Source organism: Olea europaea, chromosome 13 (genome assembly GCF_002742605.1).
Source record: "Olea europaea var. sylvestris chromosome 13, O_europaea_v1, whole genome shotgun sequence".
NCBI classification, from domain to species: Eukaryota; Viridiplantae; Streptophyta; class Magnoliopsida; order Lamiales; family Oleaceae; genus Olea; species Olea europaea.
Window position 1 is genome coordinate 27340271 of NC_036249.1, and position 7882 is coordinate 27348152.

A 7882-nucleotide genomic window follows, 5' to 3' on the forward strand; every position below is an offset into this window, starting at 1 on the left:
ATGGTGTTTTAATTTATCAATTTTGATTAGATCAAAATAATATTTCACGCCGTTAGGCATCGTGGTCGGGAACCTAATGGGTCGCACACAAAAGAGAATTGGAAGATTGCAAATTGTCAATTAGTTAATTTAACAATCGTTGGATAAATTAATTAATTGGATTTGTTATTTATATTCCTAAATTAATTAATTGGATGAATTAATTCACGGACCGAGTTTAATTAATTGGACTAATTAAATATTGGACAGGAATGGGCCGAGTCCGTTTGGGTTTATATAAATACATAGTTAGGATTTGAAATCCATATGATTTTCATTATTCTTGCTGGCATAAGAGAAAACCCTAGAAGCCGCAATCTTATTCTCTGTGTGGATCACCGTTGGAGGCTGGACAATTAAACAGCTATGGTGGCGAATCAAGGTTGATGGAACGAAAAGAAAAGCAAAAAGATTGCAGAATTCTTCAAAGGTACAATCCTTATCACAATTTTTATCTAAATACAAAGGCGATTCTTGATGAGAATCAAAAATTATTTTAAATTCCGCTGTGCATGTATAAGTAGATTCCCAACAATATTGATGTTCGTAGCTAGTTGTGATATCACCGTGACCAAGTACAAATTATATTCTAGAACGCTCTTAGTTCTAATGCGATTAATTTAAATAATAAAAAGAAGGCTTTGATAATAAGTAATTAAATAAATATACTGGTGTTTTATTATTTATGTTCGACTTGTGATTAGTAAATTACCAAAAATGTTATATAGTTGCTACTGTACTCTAAATAGATCAATAGTGGATAATGCATAGACAAATTATTGCATTTAAAGTAATTGAATTCCTTCATAATTATTTGAGAAATTAATTGCGAAAATAAAATTTGTAGTGTTACATAATATATAATGTATCGATCAACATAGTAGTAACCTCAATCTTGGTGGTATACTATTTCATATACATTGTGTTTGACACATATTTAATTTAATTGTAAAAGATGGGCTAAAACTCATAAAAGCATAGTTAGGAAAAAAAATTAGCTACACTCTTAACTATATTACAATGTTACCTTGTAGAAAAAATGTATTAGATGACTAAGTATAAAAAATGGAGCAAGTACTTGAATGGTTGTTATGGATGTAGGTTATATATGGAACTCAAATTATGCTATGCTACAATCTTGTGAAGCCTATGAACATTGCATTAATTCTTGTTACAACGATCAACACTCACTTCCAAAATTTAATGTACAAGAATATGATTGACGAATTTCATATCATGTGAGAAAATTTTTTAGAGTATTTTACATCTCTATGAACGCATGTTTAGTCATATATCGTCTGAACAATTTAGTTGTTCTCGCTCATTTTTTTGTATTATCAATAAAGTATTTTCATTTTTCTAACATCGTAGTAGTGATGGAAGCTAAAGATAGAAACTATCAGGAGGATTTGGTAGTTTACATTAGCTTTTCACCCCTGCTTGACATCCTTAAAATTTAAAAAACGTTGTTCTAAAGGGTATTTTTTGAAAAAAAGTATGGTTAATATTGTGTGTGTGACTTATATAGAGTGGAACACGAGTTTTCTGGATCAAATACGTTGATACCGAAGCTGAGTGAAGTAAGGGGAGCGTAGCACACCGATCAGAATGGAGCAGAGCGACGGCATTAGCCTTGAGCGAATTTAATTCACTGTCTGGTTGCTAGGAACGTTGAATGACTTAGGGGTTCGATACGGTACAGGAGTATTTTCTAGTACGGATCTTAAAATCTTTATAGGCCTAGGCTAGGGTTAGTATAAATAATAATGTTGTAATCCTATTTTTCATATTGAATAATATTGTCTCCGCTTCGCTCTCGTGGACGTAAGCATATTGTCGAACCACGTAAATTTTTGTATTGATTTCTCTATTTCATCTTTTTATTATTACGCATAAAATTTAATAGTTAAAAAGTAAGGAAAAAATTTGATTTATGTGTAGAAACTCAACATTCTAGTACTTCTCTTACGCATGGTACGAATACGGATATATGTGGAATACCATTAAAATAAGCTAGGTATTTTGTTCACAACATGCTTAGTATGTAAAGTGAGGATGAAAGAAAAACTTTTGAAATACTTAGGATGTGGAGAAATCTCAATATTTTATTCTTTTAGCAGAATGGATGAAACATGCTGTCAAAGTTTTTGTGTGTGTGAGAGAGAGAGAGTAAAAAAAATAAAAATAAAAATAAAGAGAGAGAGTTAGAAAAGGACCACCCTACATGTACTGGGTTATTTTTGCCAGATATTTTATAGGTACTCACATTGGTGGGGTCCGCGTTAAATTTTTTTTTTTTTTAAATACATGTGGAGCCCTCGCTACAGTGAGGGCCCCTGTATAAACCCTGTAGAAAAAGCCCCGTTAGAAAAAGGGTACACATACGTGTGGTACGTTGAGCTTTCTATTTCAGTGCTTCAAAAGTTTGTTGAAGCACGTCTACATTCATGTTTTTCTTTTCCCATCTTTGTTTTTGTATTTTCTTGTTTCCCTTTGTGTTCATGTGATTGGTACAATTTATTTATTTTTTCCAAAAAGTTGGTTCCGTAGATTATTTAAATATGTGAATATGAATCTTCAAGTAACAAAAGCTGTTAATGTGAAAGTTAAAATTGCACGAGATCGGGGGCGGACCCAGACAGTTTAAATTATAGTGTCAAAAATGAAATTTTTTTCGAACAACGTATTATTAACGAAAATAAGACCATTTGCTGCTACAATAAGATTTCGGTTTGGGCTTTTTGGGCATTGAGCTAGGAAAATTAACTGGGTTGGCTCACTACTTTGACAGAAAATTACGTTATAAGCAAGAAAAAAAGAAAAAAAATTCAAAAAACTGTGAGGTTATTTGACCCCACATGACCTCATATGAGTCCACCAGTGCATGGGACCCTCATGTACATTGAAGGTTTGGGAACTATGCCCTCACTTTTCCTTAAAAAGCGTGACGAGGACTTTGAATTTAGTAAAACACCCCCAAACTCTCGTTTGACCTTCATTTTTCAAGACACACTTGTAATCACATATTTTTCGTGATCTAAATTTTTTTACTTTTTAATCACATATTTCATTATTTTTAATCAAAATCTAATTTTTATCTAAAGTAAATGGGACTAAATTTTAATATTAAATTATTAATTTGAATTTTATTTCATGTTACGACTAAATTATGAAAATCTAGTGTTAGACTCATTTGTACAACCAATATTCATTTAACATATTCGGTTTTGTAATATGGATTGATTTTTATGTTATGATAAATTGTAGAATAATTTGCAGCTTGTTAAGTAATGATTACTAGAATAGCTACAGGGGTGGAGTTCAGGGACGGATTCAGGATTGGATTCAAAATCGGGCTATAAATTTCAAATCGAACTGCTACGTGGAAAAAAAATTACACAAAAAATTGATTTTTTACCCAAAAAAAATAAAAAAAAAAAACCTTTAAAAAATTTGTTGGACCTGAGAGGGGGGGACTACAGCCTGCCCTACCCCACCCCACTCCCCCAAATCCGCCCCTGGTGGAGCCATGTATCTCAACTTTGGGAGAAAAGTTACTGTTTTTCAAACCGGAAGCAGCTTTGGAGGTTTCAGCTTTGAAAGTTAATCCATTCAAAGATTTACAGATTTCAAATTATCACTTACAATATAGTAATAAATATCGACAAGTTGAAGTGGAGATGCTAATTTAATTTTGCATCCTGTTGGTTGAGCGTTCCCCCCACTCAAATACAAGACAATCGGGTTGTTTGCCCCAGTCACTATACTACCCATTCCAATATGTGCTACACAGTGATTAACAGCAACAATCGATATCCTCCAAAGCTGTGATAGCATACGGATCACCACAGCTGAGACCTACAAGGAAGAGCTAGAGTAAATTTTATAGTTAATGTATCAGCTGCTGCAAAGCAGAAAAACAGTTCAACTATAGTGGTTTGGAGAAAAAATTTGTGCCCGCACTGAAAAAGTTTCTGGTTCCGCCCCTGAATAGCTATAACAAAATATAAAATGTCTCTTAAAATTTTTGAAGTGTGTGTATTTATATTCATATATGGTTTACAATGATCATGGTGTAAGGGTTCGTTTGGTATATTTTTGAAAAGTCAAAAAAAAAAATTTTAATTCAAAAATTACTTTTGGATCAGTTTAATTAATTGTATAAAAATATTTTTTTAATTAGAAGAGCTTTACGTGAAGTTGGATGAATGTAGCTTTATCTAAAATCTCTTATAAAAGCAATTTTTTTCTAAAATTAATTTTTAAATCTTATTTTATCAAAAACTATTTTGTAGTCGACTTATCATTTTAATCTTATTTCATTTTTCTTTTGGTAAATTTTGTATTTAAATCATCACGAAAGAGCAATAAGCATGTGAAAATATTGGGGAAAAAATTCAATAATCATGCCCAACAACTGACCCCACACTGGCCACACACCTTACCTTAGAGTGAATATGGCCTGACCCGAATCATTAGTTTATGGTTATAATGGCCCATATCCATGCGGGCCCAAAACTACTCTAGATGTTCCATATCATATCTTCAATTTATTCCTCTCACACCTAGCCCATGTTTGATAGCTATTATTTGAGAGAGAGAGAAGAAGAAAAAAAGTGGAAATTACACAATAACATGTGTTTAAAAATCACTTTCAAAAAATCAGGTGCAAAGTTTAATTAATCAAAAATCAAGTGGTATTTATATAATTAATCAACCTAATCCAACCATTTTTCAAAACCTCTCTCCCCCCCATCCCGTCTCCATGTCTCTATTGTCGGTCCGAAAATCCACGCCAAAGGTGTGTGCATGGTCCTATGTTTCTCTCTACAACATCAATAAATATGAGTGCCGCTTGCCTCGCTGCTGCGAATCTGAGCACCATGGCTATGGTATCATCATTACAGCGCTGTGCTAATCACCTTCTCCAGGATCCTACCTTCTATGCTGTGGCTATGCTTGGTTCTCTGTGGCGGTGCTTGGATCTAAACGTCGCTGCGACAAATTTTGCGCGAACTCAAATCGACGCTCGCTGCAGCAATGACCACGGCCTCGAATGGCCTCTTGTTGACCAGTATATGTGATTGTGGCAAAAGAACTTTCAGAAAGACAACCATGGGCCTTGCCAAGTGATACTGTAACAAATCCCAAGTAGCAGCTAATGGCAATTAAAGTTTTGGAGAACGAGCAAATGGAGGCAATACAAGAAGTGGAATTCAACTTCTAGAAATTACATTTAAGAGATATGAGGTAATAAATGAAAAGGTTCCTTCCACGAATGAGGAATATGTTGTCATAGAAGGCAAGGGAGTGACTTGAGACTTGGCGTGACAAGGGAATATCATGGCACTGGATGGGAACATGACGTAAACCTATGGCAAATTAGGTCTAAGTTTTAGCTGTACATGGTGATAAGGGCATCATCTAATTTGGTGGGAGATTGACTTATGTCCCCTATGGTCATGGTTGATACGTTCAAGTTACGACTAGAAAAAATGGGTAACGCATGTAGTGCGCTACGGCTGGACGTAACTACATGTGGTAGGAGACACAAGATAAGAAAATTAGGTAGCACGGGCAATGAAGTACGATAGGACAAAACTACCTGTGATAGGGAACTTAGGTTGGGAAAATACAAGCATTGTAGCAGGGGACGCAGGCAGGAATCCATTTGTTGACCTAAATTAATCCATTATATATACATCCCATTCCTAGCCTGGTTTCGTGTGTGTGTGTGTGTTTGCAAGGTGGAGAGAAAATGTAAGGGCAGCCATCTTGGAAGAGAAATTCAACCATTACTGCCTCTATTCTCTTCTTCCTTCGTGGGTGCATTTAAACACCACCAAACTCTGTCCTTTGTGGGCAAACTTTTGACAACCGGAATGTAGGAGTTGTGGGTTGGAGCCGAGCTCCGTTGATGTTTATTTGTTAAATTTTATTGAGTCCGGTTCAAGATTTCTCGAAGAATTCCGCATCATAGTCAAATATAGGTTTCCATCAATTTGAGACACAATTGCAACAAACTTAAAAGGCTGGAGACTAAAGCGCTTTGCATAAAGGACCTACTTGCAATGTGAATTTTTATCAAAGTGAGTCCCACTCAACCTTAAAAATGCATTTGGTGCCATCGGTTGCGTCAAAGAGATAGTACAAAACAACGATCACGTTGGGCGGCGCCGCCCACTTGGACGCCGTGGATCCATTTTCCTACTATGTCAGCTGATTATAACGTGAACTTTGGTCCGTCTGGACAATGAAATTGTAAAATTTACAATGAAATTGTAAAATTTACTATTATTTTCCGTAGAAGCTTTGATATTTAAATTAATAAAAATATGATAATACTGAGGTGGGTTCATGATGATCATTGACTCATAATAAATAGAATATTTGTGATTGAGCAAGACAATTGAGAATTCTTTTTTTTTTTCTTTTTTTTAACATCTAAATCAACATTTCAATATTTCAAATTCCTTTTTTTTTCTCATTTTTATTTATAATTGAGAAAGAAATAGATGAAGTGAACAACTAGATTATGCAATTTTGTTTAATATTTTTTAACTTTAAATAACTGTAAGTTGCCAGGGCAACAAGCAATCCATATTTTCAATCAAGGGTGTAATAATCTTTGTATAGGCTCATAAAAATATGTTGTTCAACTACTATCATCTTTATTGTCATATGAAGATTTACAAAATTGATAATTGAATATTTGCTCTTTTTCCTATAAAGAAAAGATAAAGAATTTTAAAATATATAAGGACACGCTTACAATAATTTACATTCTATGGAATAATAAGACTCGTATTTTTTACCACCACCACCAATTTTCGACTTAGTACAAAATTTGTATAATTTTCTCTATTTTGCCATTACAATAAAAATGAAATCTCGAAATCAACGCTCACAAAATTTTTAAGAGGAGCATGATCCATATGTAACAAAAAAAGTTGTGCATGTTTATCTCGTCAAACGACCTTATCTAATTAATTTTAATTGTACAAGTCGAGTTCAAACGTTTTAGAAGTTAATTTTTATTTTATTTTTTTAAATGTTTAAGCCAATTCAATTTTAAGCAATTTGATCCTTTTAATTATTGTTCTTATATTATTTGTGTAATTTATATATTGAATTTGAAATTAAAAGAAAGGAAAATTGGATTATATAAATTGACAATAAATCGTTTACAAGTCCCTAAAGTGAGAGAAAGATAGATTAAATTCCCACATCGAAAAGTCAAAAGTAAGAGCAGCCGGGGTGCGGGGGTGGGTGTGGGGGGATAAAACTTAAAATCTGACACAGCTGCAATAGAGTTTAAAATGTAATCCCACATCGGAAAATAACGAGTTTGGGATAGCAAAGGCGGCTCTATATAATTCACACGCTTTACCCTGACTAAACTTACCTGTCCTGTCGGGGGTGCTTAGGCGACTCGTTAATGATCGTTTAGAGACGACGGGTCGTGCCGACACCCACTTAATGAACACACCTTCTTAAGGCGAGCGAGTCTGCCCTACTTTCGGTGGACTTGCCCGTCAATTTTTGGAAGCCCTCGATTTCTATTGGGGGCTCACCAATAGAAATTAAGGGAGTGTTTGATAGATATTTATATGTATGAATATATTTAAAAAATATTAAATTGATGTGAAATGTTTGGTGGAAAAATAAGGAAATATTTTTTGTTTGTGTAATATTATTTTAATAAAGAATGTGGTTGAAAAGAAGAGAAAGAAAAATTTATTTTGAAGAAAATGACAACCAAACGAGGTCCAAGTATAATAAGAAGAAATGAATTTATAAAATTGTGACAATGCTGCTAGGGGTGGCCTGTCGGTAATTGTTG